Source organism: Erinaceus europaeus, chromosome 17 (genome assembly GCF_950295315.1).
Source record: "Erinaceus europaeus chromosome 17, mEriEur2.1, whole genome shotgun sequence".
Taxonomy (NCBI): Eukaryota; Metazoa; Chordata; class Mammalia; order Eulipotyphla; family Erinaceidae; genus Erinaceus; species Erinaceus europaeus.
In genome coordinates, this window is record NC_080178.1 from 23,625,148 (window position 1) to 23,643,336 (window position 18,189).

The window sequence follows — 18,189 nt, forward strand, 5'->3', positions numbered from 1 at the left end:
GTTAACATGATGCCAACTTCCCTGGGCAGACAACCCCACCAACATGTCCCACCAGAAACCCGCCCCACTAAGGAAAGAGAGAGACCAGCTGGAAGTGTGGCTGGACCTGCCAATGCCCATGTTCAGCGGTGAAGCAATTACAGAAGCCAGACCTTCCACCTTCTGCACCCCATAAGACCCTGGGTCCATATTCCCAGAGGTATAAAAATAAGAAAGCTATCTAGGAAGGGGATGGGATATGGTGGGAACTGTGTGGAGTTGTATTCCTGTTACCCATGGTTTTTGTCAGTGATTCCTTTTTATAGATAAAAATTAAAAAAAAAAAAAGATGTGCATGTCCTCCAGGGCCCCCATGAGGGCTAAATGAAGAAGACATTCAGAAATAAATCACTTTTACTTTTGTAGCAAAAACAATCAACTAATTGTGAATAATTTAATAAAGTCTGTGAAATACTTGGTACTATGTGTGTTTAACCCAATGCGCCACTGTCCATCCCCAAAGACAAATGGCTGTTCCCATAGACATCACATCCACTGACTGCTTCCCTTAGACTTAAGATATGATCCTACCTCTTCATACCAATGGATACATTCCCCCTTCCTTACCTGTCTACCCTTAATTGTGGGACCCTAGCTTGTTTTACTTCTTCTGCTCACAATAGGTCCTATAATTCGTTTTTCTCAACACTTTAATTTATTTATTAATGAGAGAGGAGGAGAAAGAAAGAAACAGATATCTTTCTGGTACACATGCAGCCAGGGATCAAACTTGGGATCTCACACTTGAGAGTCTAATGCCTTATCCACTGCGACACCTCCCAGACCACGGTCCTATAATTCTTAACAAGCTCATGGCCTTTTGCAGCAACAGATTGATGCCATAAAGATGCAACCTATACAAACTCACTATCATAGGCTGGACATGGCAGAATATTGAGTTGCTGTGAAGGATTTGCCACCCTCCATCAGAATGTCCACCATGTAGAGGGCTGGCTAGCCAATGACGGGTAAGAGGAAACTAGTGCTATCCAGTCAACCTAAGACAGGGCCCTGGTACTACCGGGCAAAAATGGCCAGGTGTTCCAATGACGGGTAAGACGGAAGGCTGATCCCCAACCTAAGACAGGAACAGTCCACCCTGCCACAAAACAAAGTCCGCCAAACATCAAAACATGATATAAGACAGGGCGACATCTGTCTTTCTCTTCTCTCTTCGTTTCTCTCTGTCCTATTCAACATCTATCTTTCTCTCCCTCTCTCTGTCTTCCCCTCCTCTCTTCATTTCTCTCTGTCCTATCCAACAACAATTACAATAATAATAACTACAACAATAAAACTACAAGGGCAACAAAAGGGAATAAATAAATAAATATTTAAGAAAAAAATACATGAAGAGATACAGGGAAGGAGCTAAGGAAGGAAGGAGAAATACAGAAAAAAGTGTTTCAAACGCAATAAAAAGTTCCTTAATTACTTTACAAAAGCACAGTATTATCCCCTCATAGGATTATTTATTCATTATTTTTATAATAATGCTTTTCAACAAAATATCTTGAAAGATTTCTTTCAGGTAAATAAAATGATGATGAAAATGATACAAAAAGCTTATTAGAGGAACAAAACCTTTTCAATGATGAAAGTATAGTACTTCTGGTAGCCTCTTAGAATAGCAGCAAATCACTCTGGGAAAGAGAAGAGTGTTTTTCATTTACAGTTAATCATAGATCTTGATTTTCTATTGTTTATGTATGTGTGCAGTATCTACTATTTTAATGTAGATTTCACATAGTATAGTTTAGTTTCACACCCTTATAAAGACATCCTTTGGGGGTCTTGCGCAAGCTCAGCAGGTTAAGCGCACATGGCACAAAAGCCCAAGGACCAGCATAAGGATACTTTTAAAAAAATTTTATTTCTTTATTGGGGAATTAACAACAGTAATTGGGGAATTCAACAGTAAATACAATAGTTTGTACATGCATAACATTCCCCAGTTTCCCATTTAACAATACAACCCCCACTACTGATTTGAGACCCAGGCTCCCCACCTGCAGGGGACTCGCTTCACAGGAGGTGAAGTAGGTCTGCAGGTGTTTATCTTTCTCTCCCCCTCTGTTTTCCCCTCCTCTCTCGATTTCTCTCTGTCCTATCCAACAACAGTTACAGCAATGACAACAATAATAACAACAACGATAAACAATAAGGGCAACAAAAGGGAAAGAAAATGGACTCCAGGAGTAGTGGATTCATAGTGCAGGCACCGAACCCCAGTGATAACCCTGGAAACAAAATAAATAAATAAATAAATAAATAAATAAATAAATAAATGTAAAGACATCCTTTTCAATGTCAATACACAGTCAGGATATAAGGTAATCAAAACTTTTCATTTTAAATTGACTCCAATTCTAACTACAACCTGAAATTTTAAAACATTGTCAAGCAGTGATCTTTGCCACTCACATCTGAGATCCAAATGGCCCTGCAGATGTGAAATTGTCTGTTGCTATGGAAGAACAGCTGGAATCAGCTAATGAGTCCAGTCAGCATGAGCAGAAGCACAGAGACTAGAAAGTTTCATCTGTAGTAAAGAAAGGAACTAGAAAGCCAGATTGTTGCAAGAAAGGTCCCATGAGTGACACAGCTGTGAGCATAATTAAACTAGTCTCTCACTGACAAATAGAAATGCTGTTTACCCTTATGCATATGAAACCTGACCATCAGCAGATCAGTCTTAGTCCTGCCCCTACTGTGACCAAAACCTAACCCATTCAGAAGAGACAGCCAGGTAGGCTTTAAAAATGGTCTTAGTCTAGAGAATGCAAGGAGAAAGTATCAATTATCATGGGGTTTAAGAGACACAGGAGTTTTCTTAGTGGTTTTTGTTTTCTTTTACTTTATATGGTCAGTTATTTTCTGTAGTTGACAGATGAAAAATGGGACACACTTGTCACTACTTCTTTCAAAGAAGAAATCACTAGCCAAAATGGAAGAGTGTGATGTGATTGAAGCAAGATATGCAATAATCTGCACAAATTTAATATTTGAATTTAAAATGTTGATATTAAGAACAGAAGTGTTGCACTAATATCCATGTTCTAATGTATGTATTAAATTAGCAAATAAAAATCTTATCTAGGAATTAGAAAATAAATTTCATTCACAGGCTTGACTCAGAATATCATAAATTAAAAGCACTAGAAACCATTGTTAAGGGTATGATATTTATATTTCCAAGAAACTTTAATTTAGTCAGATTCTCTGTAAAATAAGCAAAGAGCAATAATTTCGTGGCAAAATTAGAAGATTTAATTCTATAACTCCTGTACGCAGGAACATAAAACAGGGACATGTAAAAGTAAGTACATACACATGAACAAATAAAAATAAAGAATTTTATGGAGACAGAGGGAACAATTCCTTTTAATAATGTTACTGTGGTCACAAGAAATGACGACTTGAGAAGAGAGAAAGTAATCCTTAGTATTTTAATCAAAGGTTTTACATAGTAACACTGCCACTATCAACACCATTTTTGCTTCAGCATTTATAAGTACCTTGATGTGCCAGACATTTTCCTAGCAACGAACATGCCCTGAAAACAAGCCACTAGAAATAATATTATCACTTTATAGTTGAAAAACTAAGGAATGGAGAAATTTAATCACTCTACATAAAATTTCAATTTGCAATCATCATTTTATTAGACTCAAGACGGATATCTGTGGAGTGTTGGAGCTTTGGAAAACAGATTTTAATTGTGGAGTATAACTACAAACCAATGGTATCAACATTTGGTTCAAAGATATTTCTCCATAGACATTCTCAAATGTGCTATCCTCTCTCTCTCTCTCTGTTTCTCTCTCTCTCTCTTTTTCTATAAATTCAGACAAAGTTCTCAAGAGAACAGTTATGGACTCTACAGATTGATAATGCAATATAGATAAATTAACAACTACAAGGTGTAATTGACTTTTTTAATACTTTATATTTCACTGATGTGGCCCATCACATGTGACAGACATATAACTTTGGTGCTTGTCTCACTGACAATAGGTGGACATGTGACAATCTATCTGGACTCACCAAACCTACACTGCAGGGAGAAAAAGTGATCATTATAGTCCAGGTGATCTGTCTGAACTGACATACGGCAGTGTTTATAAAGAAAGCTTGACAAGAAATGAAATGTTCCAATTATTACACTATCTCACTAAAGACTCACTACTAAATTATGAAAAAGTTTCCTTTGTCTACTTTACATAACACATGGTCTTCCGAAACACTCAGGACCCTTTTTTTCAATTTTTAAAATCTTCCTTCAACTTTTTTTTTTTTGCATCCAGGGTTATTGCTGGGGTTCAGTGCCTGCACCATGAATACACTGCTCCTGGAGACTATTTGTTTCCCTTTTTGTCGCCCTTGGTGTTCTGTCATTGATATGGTTATTATTATTATTGTTAATGATGCCGTTGTTGTTGGATAGGACAGACAGAAATGGAGAGAGGTGAGAAGACAGAGAGGGAAGAAAGATAGACACCTGCAGACCGGCTTCACCGCTTGTGAAGGGACCGCCCTGCAGGTGGGGAGCCAGGAGCTGGAACCAAGATCCTTGTGCCAGTCCTTGCACTTTGTCCCATGTATGCTTAACCCACTGCGCTACCACCCGATCCACCCCCCTCAACTGTTTTTTAATGATCTTTCAGCAAGGAAGATATTTTATGATTGCTCTTTAAAATAACTTGAATAACTTTACAGAGACCAGAAGTGAAACTGAGACATCCCTTGTATCAAAAGTTTCTATATAATGAGGTGCAAGATCAACTCCACCTATAACTTTTAATTCACTAGTAAAAGTCACATAAGTATCATGAATGTTTCTTTTGCTTTCCTATGCATTCTGTTTCTTTGGTTACACTGAAAAATCACAACAGTAAAATCTCTGAAACATTATTCTTTCAGTCAGCAGAGATTTCTCCCAGTCTTCTCTTGTATCTGCAATAGTACTAAGTGAATCAGTCATCTCAATTTGTCACCAATATGCCACAATTAGTTTTGAGTTCTATGTATTTTCTTCTGAAGAATGTTAGCTTTTGCATCTCTGCTGACTATAATGTTTATAACATACACACCTTTCTGATGTATTGCTCAAAACTTAATTTGAATCCAACCTCTCTATGAAGCACTTTTAAAAAAATCTAAAATTTGTATTTCCCTCTCACTTTTTTCATTTGTCTTAGATAATCTTCACATTACTATTAGCTATTATTTGCTCTCCTGTCCCTAAAAATCTCTCTCTAAACATATTTAAGTAGCAAGAGAATGTTATTTGTATTTCTGCATTATCTATATCTATTAGAACCATGGTGAAACTATGGCTGACTACAAATAACCATCTACTCAAAATATACTGAATTTCAAAGTTCAAAGAAAAATACAACATTTGAATTGGTTAAGATTGACTAACTACTAAAGTATAAAAATGCATTCTGTGTCACTGTGGAAATTCTTAAAAATACCCCCACATGACCTTGGTTCCATACTCCCAGAGGGATAAAGAATAGGAAAGCTATCTAGGGAGGGGATGAGACACGGAGTTCTGGTGGTGGGAACTGTATGGAGTTGTACCCCTCTTATCCTGTGGTTTTGTCAATGTTTCATTTTTATAAATAAAAAAATAATGACTATGATAACTCATGAATAATAACTTAAAATTCAATGTCAAAAAATAAATTATTGTAAAAAAATAAAAAAAAAACATATGAATCTGTATGGTAGAATTATCAGTGTTCAAAGTACAAAGAAAGTTTGAGATGAGTAAGAGTACAAGTAGTAATAAGACAGTAGAGAAAATTTGTGTATTTTTAGAAGACTTTACTTATTTTTGTGCTCCAGAATAAAGAAGAAATAAAAATTATCTTTAAATAAGGAGATTGCTATAAATTAGATGTTCTACCTAAATAGCAATACATTGCATGAAGTGTCAACTAGTTGCCAAGTTAATATAAGTTCATTAAAATGTTTTACTATGGGGGTCGGGTGGTAGTGCAGCAGGTTGAGCGCATGTGGTGCGAAGTACAAGGATGGATGTAAGTATCTCGGTTCGAGCCCCCAGCTCTCCATCTGCAGGGGAGTCACATCATAGACGATGAAGCAGGTCTGCAGGTGTCTATCTTTCGCTCCTCCTCTTTGTCTTCTCCTCCTCTCTCCATTTCTCTCTGTCCTATCCAACAATGAACGACATCAACAACAACATTAATAACCACAACAAGGGCAACAAAAGGGGGAAAATGTATTACTATCAGTTATTCAGCATTTATTGGCATGTTTAATGTACATATAAATAATTGAAGAAAAATATATATATTTTATTAAGATATTATTATTTTGTGACCTATAAATTCATGTATGTGTTTCTTAAGTAAAAGTATACATATATATACTTATATATATATTTATATATTTATTTAGCAAATATGAAGACAATTCTTTGTGTTTGAAATGTACACTTTATACTGAAAGCTGAATATTTATTGTATTCAAAATTAAAATATAAATTTTCATGATTGTCTTTTTATAAAAAATATTTATTTTATTTATTTATTCCCTATTGTTGCCCTTGTTGTTTTTCATTGTTGTTGTAGTTATTATTGTTGTCATTGTTGTTGGATAGGACAGAGAGAACTGGACAGAAGAGAGGAAGACAGAGAGGGAGAGAGAAAGATAGACAACTACAGACCTGCTTCACTGCTTGTGAAGCGAACCCCCTGCAGGTGGGGAGCCAGGGCTCCAACCTGGATCCTTATGGGTCCTTGCACTTTGCGCTACCTGCGCTTAACCCACTGCACTACAGCCCAACTCCCATGATTGTCTTTTATTTATATTTCTTTTTTTCCTTGATAGAAGCTGAGGTTGAGACAGAGAAGCAGAAAGAGAACACACCACTGGATTTCCTGCAGTGTGGTGAAGGCAGGGCTCAACCAGGGTCACACATGACAAAGCAGCACACTGTTCAAGTGAACTGCTTAACCAGCCCAAGATTTTGTTCTTTCTTGGTGGTATATGCAAAAGTGGTGTGACTTACAAATTACGATGTCTACAGTTTAGTGAATTATCACATAATAGTGATTACTTTGGCACAAATTAAATACTGAAATTTAATCTAATATTCTAAACAGTACATAATATTGTAAACAGTACATTTTATATTCACATATATCATGTAGTGTAACACACTGTATTATATACCATACCGTACCGTACCATACCATACCATACCATACCATACCATACCATACCATACCATGTCTTATAAGAACCATATTGTGTGGACTATTACTGTTCTCATTACACAACAAGGAACTGAAATACATATAAAGTAACCTGTTCACAAATAACCTGAATTCAAATTCTGATGTCCTAGTTTCTAGATTCATGCACTTGAACACAAGGTAATTTTAAGCTTCCACCATATATCAGGTGTCTTAATATTCAGTCTTTCTCTATAACTTCCCCCTCAATTTCTCTCTGTTCTATCAAATGAAAAGAAAAAAAAAAGGCCACCAGAAGCAGTGAATTCTTAGTGCCAGCACCAAGTCCCAGAGATAACCATGGAAACAAAAAAAGGGGGGGTATTTTTCTTTATTATTCTTTCTCTTTTGAATGTCTTTATTTATTATTGCATAGAAACAAAGAAATTGAAAGGAGAGAGGAAGAGAGACAGAAAGATACCTGCAGCCCTGCACTTGTTTCCCCTGCAGGTGGGAACCAGGGGCTTGAACGTGGGTCCTTGCTCTCTGTAAAGTGAGTTCCAAGTGTGCCATCCATCTCCTGGGCTCTTTTCAATGAATATCAGGTGGAGTTCTGAGTGAGTGCTGTAGCTAGGATTTTCTCCAGCTCTGAGTAGAGGCAACTGCCCTGGAAGTTCTCATCTTTTAGCAAAATGGTCAGACTTAATCAGATTTACCCTCAGAAATATTTTAGTTTATTTATGTTTGTTTAGTTTATTTATGGTTGTATGTGTAAGAAATAGAAATTTGACACTTCTCTTCCCCTCCGCATACTCCATTACCCCCACTTCATATACAATGCAGGAAAGATGTTAATCTCTGTCCATCTCTCTCTAGCCCTCCCTAAACATGTTGACCAAAAACAGTGAGATCCCAGTAATGCCAAAAAAATAAAGGAAGAAAGAAAGGAAGAAAGAAAGAAAGAAAGAAAGAAAGAAAGAAAGAAAGAAAGAAAGAATCTATTTTCAAATGTGCTACCATCATATTACTTTTGTGACTGCAATTCAATTTTCTCTTCTATAACACACAAGGCAGTTAGGCAGCAGTTAGTACTCTGAAATTCTTTTTACAGTTGATATTCTGTGACTCTGGTCACTTTTATATTTAGTATTCAGAAAGAATACTGGTTATCCTAGTTTGTATTCAGAAGAAAGGAACAAAGGAAAAGAAAAAAGTGATGCCTGATTTAAAAGAGCTAAGGTGCTTCCCTCTGACTGAATCAGCCCATTGGCTCTGGTTTGGTTCAGATGTTGTGTGATGTATAGCCAAGACAATATCAGAACTCTATGAAAGAAAGTGCAGATTTTTCAAAGATTTTGCTGAGTGCTCTACTTATTTCTAAATCTATTATAACAAGAGAAATAAAGCATGAAAATGAGCAACTTCTCCTCCAATAGTTTTCAAATAGGGAAATGTGGGAGCTTTAGAAAGGCCTCAGGCTCCTCTGCTCCACAGATTAAGTTCTGCAAATTAATGTTGTGCCAACACAGTGAGGTGGTGGTGTTGAGGTGGCTCAAGGCCAGTGCCAGCAGAGCTCCTGTAATCTGCTGCTAGGAGATTTGCACAAGAGGATCCTGTAGCCCTGGGCAGTTTCTGACCTGAAATCCTGCCTAACTGTTAGTAAGCCCATCCATGGAGATGGAATCACCAAGTTGCAAGAATTCAAAAAGTAACCTTCTGTGATCTTGTCTGCTCTAGAAAGTGCCTAATGGTGTGTGTGTGTGTGTGTGTGTGTGTGTCTGTGTGTGTGTGTGTCTGTGTGTCTGTGTGTGTGTAAAAGTTTCCTACCACAAAAATTTTTATGTATTATTTGGGCATATTTCTTGTGTCTTGTAGTCTGTAGTATGCATGTGTGTCTGTGCATGTCTTGTATATAATATGTGCTAAGTATTGTTAATATTAATATATTCTAAACATAACACTTAGAATTTAAATAAATATATATTTTATTCTTAGAGTAGCAAACTGTGATAAAAAGTCTTTTTCTCCTCATCAAAGTCATTGGCATTATTCCACATACCTTTTGACAATGTATAAGGAAAACTAGTCTAGTTTTTATTCAGAAGGGAGGAGGAAGAAGAATAAGGAGGAAGAGAAAGAAGAGAAGAAAGAGGAGGAGGAGGAGGAGGAAGGGGGGTAGAGTAAAAGGAGGAGGAGGGAGTTTAGAAGCTAAGTCAAAAGAAACCTGACAGAGTCAAAGAGCCCATAAATATAAAAATAAATATACATGCCTAAAATCCATATGATGTCCAAGGAGGGTTTTGTTATTAGGATATTGCCAGTAATGCCCCACTGTCATAAATTTTTAGCTGCGGTGAACTTTTTCAAATTAAAAGTAGAAAGAGTAGCAGTAGTAAAATATTTTTGCCACCCGTATTTTCACTGAGATTCTATGCCTCCAAGATTCCACCATTCCTGGAGAGACAAAGAGGGAAAGACAATGAGAAAGAAGGACACATGCCACAGCAGAAAAGCATCCTCCAGTGTGGTGGAACCTGGTTCAAACCCAACTTATACACATGGTAAATGAAATACACTATCCAGGTGAGCTCTCTTTCTGCTTTTCTGCTCCACAGCACTTATACAATTCTGGGTGGTTGATTGTTTCCATAGTACTTCTTAGTAATAAAGTACCATAAACCTAGTGGCATAAACAGAATCATCTTGCTATTTCAAGAGGTTCCGTGAATGTAGACTGCAAAGGTTTGCTCTAAGTTTTCTGTTGGTAGGTAGGTAGACATGTGTATAAATGTGTCACTCTACAAAATTATTCAAACAAGTAGAATAAATATTTTTCTCACATATAGAACCGTAAAACATTTGCAAAAAGAAGGTGCTGTTTTGGAATATCTCACATGAAAGAATGAAGACATAATTCTTATTAAGGGCCTGAAAAAAGAAAAAAAGAAAACTAAAAATGGTAGCAGAGCAGTCTGGAAAAGTTCTTCAAGTTCGGACCCACCTCAGTGTTTGTAGATGTTTCTAAAGGCCAAGTAGCAAAGAAGTAAGATCTCATCAATGCTTTTGGAACAGTTGACCAGACTGAGATGACTAATGGAAAGGTTCAGCTATCAGATAAAGAACAGTGCACACAGCTAGAGCAGATATTGCAACTACTACGGCTGACAAATGTATGAACCCTGAAACAAAAAGACCAGACACTGTTATCTTTTGATAAAGAGCCATGAAGGACATTCACTATTCAGTCAAAACCAACAAGAGTACAAAACGGCACATTTTGAAAGTAATAAACCAGTTCAAGGAGAAAATGATGTTAGACCATACTCATATGAGAATTCGGTTCAATCTCCCAATGAATGAAAGAAAGAAGCTAAAAGAAAAGCTCAAGCCAATGATAAAGGTTATAGAAATTAAAGACTATGGTCAACAAATAGACCTTCTAATGTCTGATTAATCCTGGTTGCTTCAGTGAAACTGATGAACTAATTAAAAAGGAGACAAAAGGCAGAGCTTCCTTAGAAGTTCTCAATTTGAGAGATAAGGAAGTAGGTGAAGAGAAATTTGAATGACATCAATCTCTTCTACTTCAAAAGACTAAGGCATTTTCTTTCCCCACAATGCTCTTCTTTTTGTGATCTGCCAAATACTTGCTCAAAATGTTTGATGTTTGCTATCTTTGTGTGAAAAGTATGCAAAGAGACTTTGCTAAATAAATGTAATAATGTGGGCTTAATTTAGTTCCATTTAATAATTGGGATTTTAGCCAAAAACGAAAAGTCCAAGGGATAAAATAAGTAGTAGCATTTTACTGCTGTCTCCTTTCATTCCAAGATGAAAGTGATTTGAGGCAACCCTTATAGACAAAAAGTTAAATTTGACACAGTAGACTAAGACTAATTTTAGAAGTACATGCCTGTATGACTAAAGGAAGTATTTACTGGAGAAGGACACAATATAACATCTTATTTATATTTAATGGAATTTGTGTGTCTAATACACAGCTTGGATGATGACTTCCTGATTATCTGGAAAACAGATGTATGATGACTGGGTGGGACTTAAATAGTTTTCATTAAATATGCTGCCATGCCCTAGATTTATGCTGGTAAAAATAAAGATTGTCATTTATTTCTAATTCTTAAAGTGTAGAATATAAACATAGCTGAAATTATATAGAGTGAAACAAAGAAAAATTTAAAGCATGCTCTATGTGGGGAAAAAAATTTTTTTCTCAGACTTCATTCACTAGGGCATAATGGTTCTGAGCAAAGATACTAAAAGTAAACTGAATTCTAAATCCAGATAAACTGTTGACCTGGATTCTGTTTGGTTGTTTGGTTGGTTGGTTGGTTTTGTTTTATAAAACAGTGATTATAAGAAAGAAATTAGTTCCCAATTCTATGGAGATATAGTAAGATATAAATGCACCCAATGGCAATGTATTGACTGGTAGATCAGATGAGGAAACATTGCAAGATATTTTGTAGGATGCTACTATAAAGCAGATTAGGGATTAGTAAACAGGATACTCTTGAATTGAAACAAATTCAGAGAGCTAAGCAAAGCAAAGCAAAGAAAGCAGTATAGGTATCCAAAAATTATAAATCAGATTTTGAAAATATTTCTCTAATTTTTACATATGCTGCTCTTTAACTCTCCCTTAGTATCTCTAAAAAAAAAAACTGATTTAATAATGATCAACAAAACTATAGGATAACATGGGTACAATTACACACCATTCCCACTACCAGGGTCCCATATCCCATCTCCTCCACTGGAAACTTTCCTATTCTTTATCCCTCTAGGAGTATGGACCCAGGAGGATCATTATGGGGTGCAGAAGGTGGGAGGGCTGGCTTCTGTAATTGCTTCTCCACTGGGCATGGGCATTGGCAGGTTGATCCATATTCCCAGTCTGTTTCTGCCTTGGTATCTTAAGGTGAGAAATGTTCTGAAGACTTTGCTCTCTTGATTTTGCTCTCAGGAAGGAAGAGATATTTCTTTTAATGTTCTTATTAGAGAGGACAGAGAAAAATCAAGAGGGAAGGGAGTGACAGACAGGGAGAATCAACTACAGATCCGCTTCACCTGTTGTGAAACTTCTCCTTTGCAGGTGGGCATCTGGGACTCAAGCCCAGCCCAGGTTCTTTACCAGGGATTCCACTGCCAGGCCCCACAGAAGAAAGATTTGGTATGTATAGAAGGAAATGCCTTTACACTCTTCTCCTTTAGTCCTCTTTTATTAAATATGTTGAAATAATAGAATCAGCCAAAGGATGTGAGAACACAAGGAGAATATAAATAGAAGTAAATATTCATTAGATCAGTTACTGCCTTCCATTTGAAAATTCTTTCTAAGTGTTAACCTTGAAAATTCTGAGTTCAATTATTTTAAGCTGGCTGAAATGTCTGTGTAGCTCTGTGCATTGAAATTACATCTATCACCTTCCCACCATCCCTATAAAAACTCTGCTTTCCATAATGTAGTCAATTTTGGAGGCTGAGTTTAGAGGCATAAAGTAATCTAATTAAACTAATTGAAATTAAGATATAAAAACCTTAACCTTCCCAGAGACATTTCAATTTTAAATGAGGTGTTTTATTAATAGCAATGAATCTCTAGGTGATGGAACTTTAGGTTGTGTGGTAAAAGAAAAATAGAGAAACTAACAGTTTTTAAGAGTCCATGATGTACCAACACTTTGCATATACTATTGTTAAAACAAGCCTATTAAGCGTGTTTGTGTGTGTGCGCGCGGTTTAATGATTTTTTTAAAAGGCACAAAAGAGGTTAAGCAATTGCCTGTGTCACACAACAATATAAAAAATATCAGAACTAAGTCCTAGTTTGCACAATTAATTATCCTTATAAAATTAATAAACATAGCACAAATTCCCAGTTATTTGCATTCTATAATAATAGACTGAAACTCCACCAAACAAAAATAAGTCCATCTAAAGTCAGTATCTGAAGATATAATTGGATCAATAATTATACCAAACCAGGTTTTCAAATTTACTAAACAGTCAACATTCAGTTATTTTTAATGAAATTAGAGAAAGTTTCATTTTATTGGTCCTCCTGTGATAAGGTCACATCCGAGGAAGTTAACAAGATGGTAACTTTCATTCAAAGATGGTAACTAATGTATGCATTTTCTTATCTCTGGAAACCTCTTGATATCTTTACACTCAATAATTACTTGGTAGGACATGTATGATAATACTCATTTCAAAATTGTAGGATACCTTTGTGTTATTACCTCTGTCGCTATGGAAATAATCTTTAGAGTTATCAGCATTTCTCTTCTTGAAGCATGGAATCCAGCTTTATTTATAATGACAGACTCCTTCACATTAAAAAGTGATTTTTGTAGCCATAATACATTTCCACAGTCCAATATGTAACCATCAAATACCTGGACACATGATAGTACATTGATACTGTAAAAGGCTCAGTTTCAAGCCATTCGACTGATCTTTATTTTATGGTTGTCAGAAGCTTTCATTTTCATCACCAAAAACTGTGGCTTTCAATGGTAGGAGTCAAAAGGGGAAAAATAAGGGTCATTCCTCAAAAATGGTTTATGATTATGAAGTTTCTTCAGAAAATCTCTCTGATTAAAATCAAAGAATGCTCAGAGATATATTTTTTAAAAAAAAAGCAGAGGGTTGAGTGAACTTGTTACAATGCACAAGGACCTGAGATCAATGGGTCCAAAGGGAAATTGGTTCAACATACTTTGCCACTCAAGGCAGATGGATCCTGGAATTATTGCAGCCGAGAGTGTTCCTAGCTATGACCACAGAACGCAAGCTCAGATCTGCAGGGATGCAGAGGTTTACACAGTGCTGAATATGGGCGCCAGGTCAAATAGATGGGGTTTACAGTTAACAATATTTATATACTTTTCCCATATTTGAGAGCTACTCTCTGCCCAAACCTAGCTTTCTAGTCCTATTTCTAACTCTGACACCATCTCCCCAGACAATGCCTTTAGTCCACCTGCATGTTAGCTGCCAGGCTGAGGCAAAATTTAGTAAAGTCATGGGCCCCCTGGAATATACCTAAAATGATCCTACTAGCTTTTTCTTAAATGGAGATCCCAAATCTCATCTGCTATATTCTTGCCTTTAGATTTCTAATTATTAAACAATTTGTTCTGCTTTATATCTTAATGCTTCTTTGTCAGCCACCAAGTTGCAGATGCCACTATAATGTCAACATGACAGATGACCTCAACAATATACCCTGGAAACCCATCTCTACAGAGCCCTGCCCCACTAGTGAAAGATAGAAACAGGCTGGGAGAATAGATAGTCCTACCCCACTAAGGAAAGACAAGAAACAGGCTGGGAATATGTATAGACCTGCCAATGATCATGTCCAGAGAAGAAGCAATTATGGAAGCCAGATCTTCCACCTTCTGTACCCCATTAATGATCAATTCAAGGTATAGTCTTAATCAAGGGATATAAATAATTCTAATTCCCCATTTTGTTGAACAGTAGTTGAAAATATTATCCTGAAGTTAATAAATTCTTTAGAATGCTGAAATTTGTGAATTTTGTTGCTGATTTTATAAATTATTTTTTATTTTAATGAGTGATTGAGAGAGAGAGAAATTAACAGAGAGAAAGACAAAAGCACTGCTCAGCTCTGGATTATGGTGGTACTGGGCATAGAACCTGGGAATTTAGAACCTCAGACATGAGTCTCTTTGCATAACCATTATGCTGTCTCCCCTGCCTGCCAATTTATTTTTAATATTCAAAAGTATCTATTTATTTATTTGACCAAAACACTGAGAAATTATAAGGAGAAAGGGAGGTAGGCAGAGAAAGAGAAATACCTGCAACACTGCTTCCCCGCTGGATCAGGGCAGAGAGTAGCTCCCAAATATGGGAAAAATATATAAATACTGTCAACTGTAAATTTGATCTGGAGTCCATATTCAGCAAGAGAAGTCTATGCCTAATCATCAGAGAAATACAAATAAATAATGATATATACTATTATACCTTCTAGGTTAGTCATTATCACAAAAAAAAAAAAATCAAAACATAGCCATTGTTTTTGAGGATCTTAAGAAAAGGGCATCTTGTGACCTGGGAAGTTTACAGCATATAGAATGCTTGATTTGTAAGCATGGGGTCCTGAGTTCAATTCCTGGCATCACTCAGGATCAAATCAAAGCAATGCTCTGGTTACCTCAATTTCTCTCTCTTATTAATTAATAATTTTAAAAAAGAAGGAGTCCCTGCATATTGTTGGTGGGAATCTATACTTTTATAGTCATTATAAAAAACCACACCAAGGGTAATTAATATTAAAACTAGAACTATCATCCTGGATATTGTTGGTGGGAATCTACACTTTCATAGTCATTATAAGAAACCGCACCATGGCTAATTAATGGTAAAACTAGAACTATCAGCATTCCAGCAGTCTCAGTTCAAGATAGTCACCTAACTCAAGTTGGACGTGCTAAGATCGACCCAGTCTGGAAAAGAGAAATTTCCCATGAGTGGTCATCCAACTTCCGGTTATCTTGTCCATCTCCAAAACTCTCTCCCTTTACACTGTCTGAACTGGAAGACGCTTTGAAGAGGGTTAAACCGGGAACGGCTGCTGGCTATGATAACATCACCCCAGAACTCATTCTTAACCTGGGTCCCGCGGCAAAGAAGTGGCTCGCTTCATTCCTGTCCCACATCTTGGAATCTGAGTCTATGCCCAAAGTTTGGCGTCCTGCGAAGATTATAGCGGTTTTGAAACCAAAGAAAGACCCAACACTGGCCGCCAGCTATAGACCAATTTCTCTCCTCTCCATGTGTTACAAACTCCTTGAGAGGCTGCTTCTGTCACATATTTCTCATCTTACAGAGAAATTCCTATCACCCGCCCAAGCTGGTTTCTGCCCAGGAAGATCTACCTGCGAACAAGCCCTGGCCCTCTCAACTTACATTGAAAATGGATTCCAGAAGAATTTAAAGATGGGTGCTGTCTCTGTTGATCTCACAGCAGCCTATGACACAGTCTGGCACCGTGGTCTCCTAGTCAAGATCTCAAGATGCCTGCCTCCATGGGTGGCCAACACTATATCGTTTCTTCTCCAAAACAGAAGATTCCGGGTGCATCTGGGTGACAAGTCTAGCAGATGGAGAATTGTCTCAAGTGGCCTCCCCCAGGGCTCTGTTCTGGCTCCTACGCTATTTAATATTTACATCAATGACCTCTCAGAAACTTCTTCAAGGAAGTTCATCTACGCCAATGACATCTGCTGTGCAACTCAGGCATCCAAGTTCGACATCCTCGAGGAAACACTCACGAAAGACATGTCTCTGATATCTGATTACTGTAAAAAATGGCGACTAATCCCTAGCACTGCAAAAATGTATCATCTGTTTTCCATCTACACCATGCCTCGGCCTCGCGTGAGCTTAATGTGCAGCTTGGCGATAGGAGAATCCAGCATGAAGCCCAGCCAGTCTATCTTGACGTTACTCTCGATCGCACGCACTCTGTCATTTCACGAACATCTCATAAAAACTGCAGCAAAGGTGGGCGCGAGGAATAACATCATTGCAAGACTGGCCAGCTCCTCATGGGGCGCGAGCGCTTCCATACTACAATCATCATCTCTGGCATTATGCTATTCCAATGCAGAATACTGTGCCCCAGTATGGTTCCATAGCCCCCATGTCCACTTGGTCAATTCCAAATTATATTCCTCCAAGAGGATAATTTCTGGAACTATCCGTTCCACCCCGGTTCCATGGCTGCCAGTTCTTAGCAACATCGCCCCGCCAGATATTCGTTGGGATGCGGCATCATCTAAGTTCATTTCCCACGTCTACGCTCGACTGGACCTGCCAATATACACGGATATCTTCGCCCACCCTGTCCAACGCTTGACGTCTCGCCACCCAATCCGGTCCCCTATGCCTACACTAAACTTCTCTGTTCCAGTCTCTTGGAAACAGAGCTGGCAGTCAGCTGAGGTAAAGAACAAGCACCTCATCACAGACCCCTGCAAGCGTCAACCTGGCTTTGACCTAGCACGTTATGATTGGGCCCTCCTCAATCGCTATCGAACAGGCCATGGCCTGTGCGCTGCTATGTTCCATCACTGGGGAGCCAGAGCTGACCCGAACTGCCCCTGCGGCTACAGACAGACTATGACCCACATAGTCAATGACTGCCACTTCTCCAGATTCAAAGGAGGTCTCGAAACTTTACATCAGGCTCAACCTGACGCTGTTGACTGGCTACGGAAGAAGGGCAAACGCTAGAAGAAGTTCAAGATAGATATATTCAAAGGAAATAAACTTAACTATCATGAATAGATAGATATCTGCATTCCATGCCAATTGTAATTTTTCATATTAACCAAATATTGAGCAACCTAAGTATCTATTCTTATATATCCAGATAAAGAAACTATGATTCATATATGTATAGATATAGATATCCATGTATAGATGCATACACACACACACACACACACATATATATCACTCTATTTACTATACACTATATTACTACAGGTTATTAAGCCTTATAAGGAGATAAAATTTCAATAAATTGGATAAGCCTAGAAGCTAGGTCATGAAGAATAGAATCACAGTATAATAATGCACCTCCGGGAGCTCGAACAAGAATCCTTACTCCGGTCCTTGCATTTTGTGTCATGTGCGGTACCACCCGGCCCCTTGACTGAACATTCTGTAAGCATATCCATGTCAAACTGGTTGAACTTTATAGAGAACCTTCCACAAAGTATTAAAATTCTCTTCAGTAAAACAGAAAAGCATTATTGTATCCATTAAAACAATTAAAGAAATGAGGGCAGAGAACCAAAATCACTTGACCAAACTCAAGTGATTCATGTACAAAATAATATTCATGTACAAAATTCAATAGTGCAAAATATCA

At 37.4% G+C, this 18,189-nt stretch overlaps 1 pseudogene; it reads left to right on the forward strand.

Annotated features, from left to right (window-relative positions):
• Positions 1 to 1,085: 1,085 nt before the first annotated feature.
• On the forward strand, positions 1,086 to 10,819 carry LOC103120933 (ribosome maturation protein SBDS-like; annotated as a pseudogene).
• Positions 10,820 to 18,189: the final 7,370 nt, after the last annotated feature.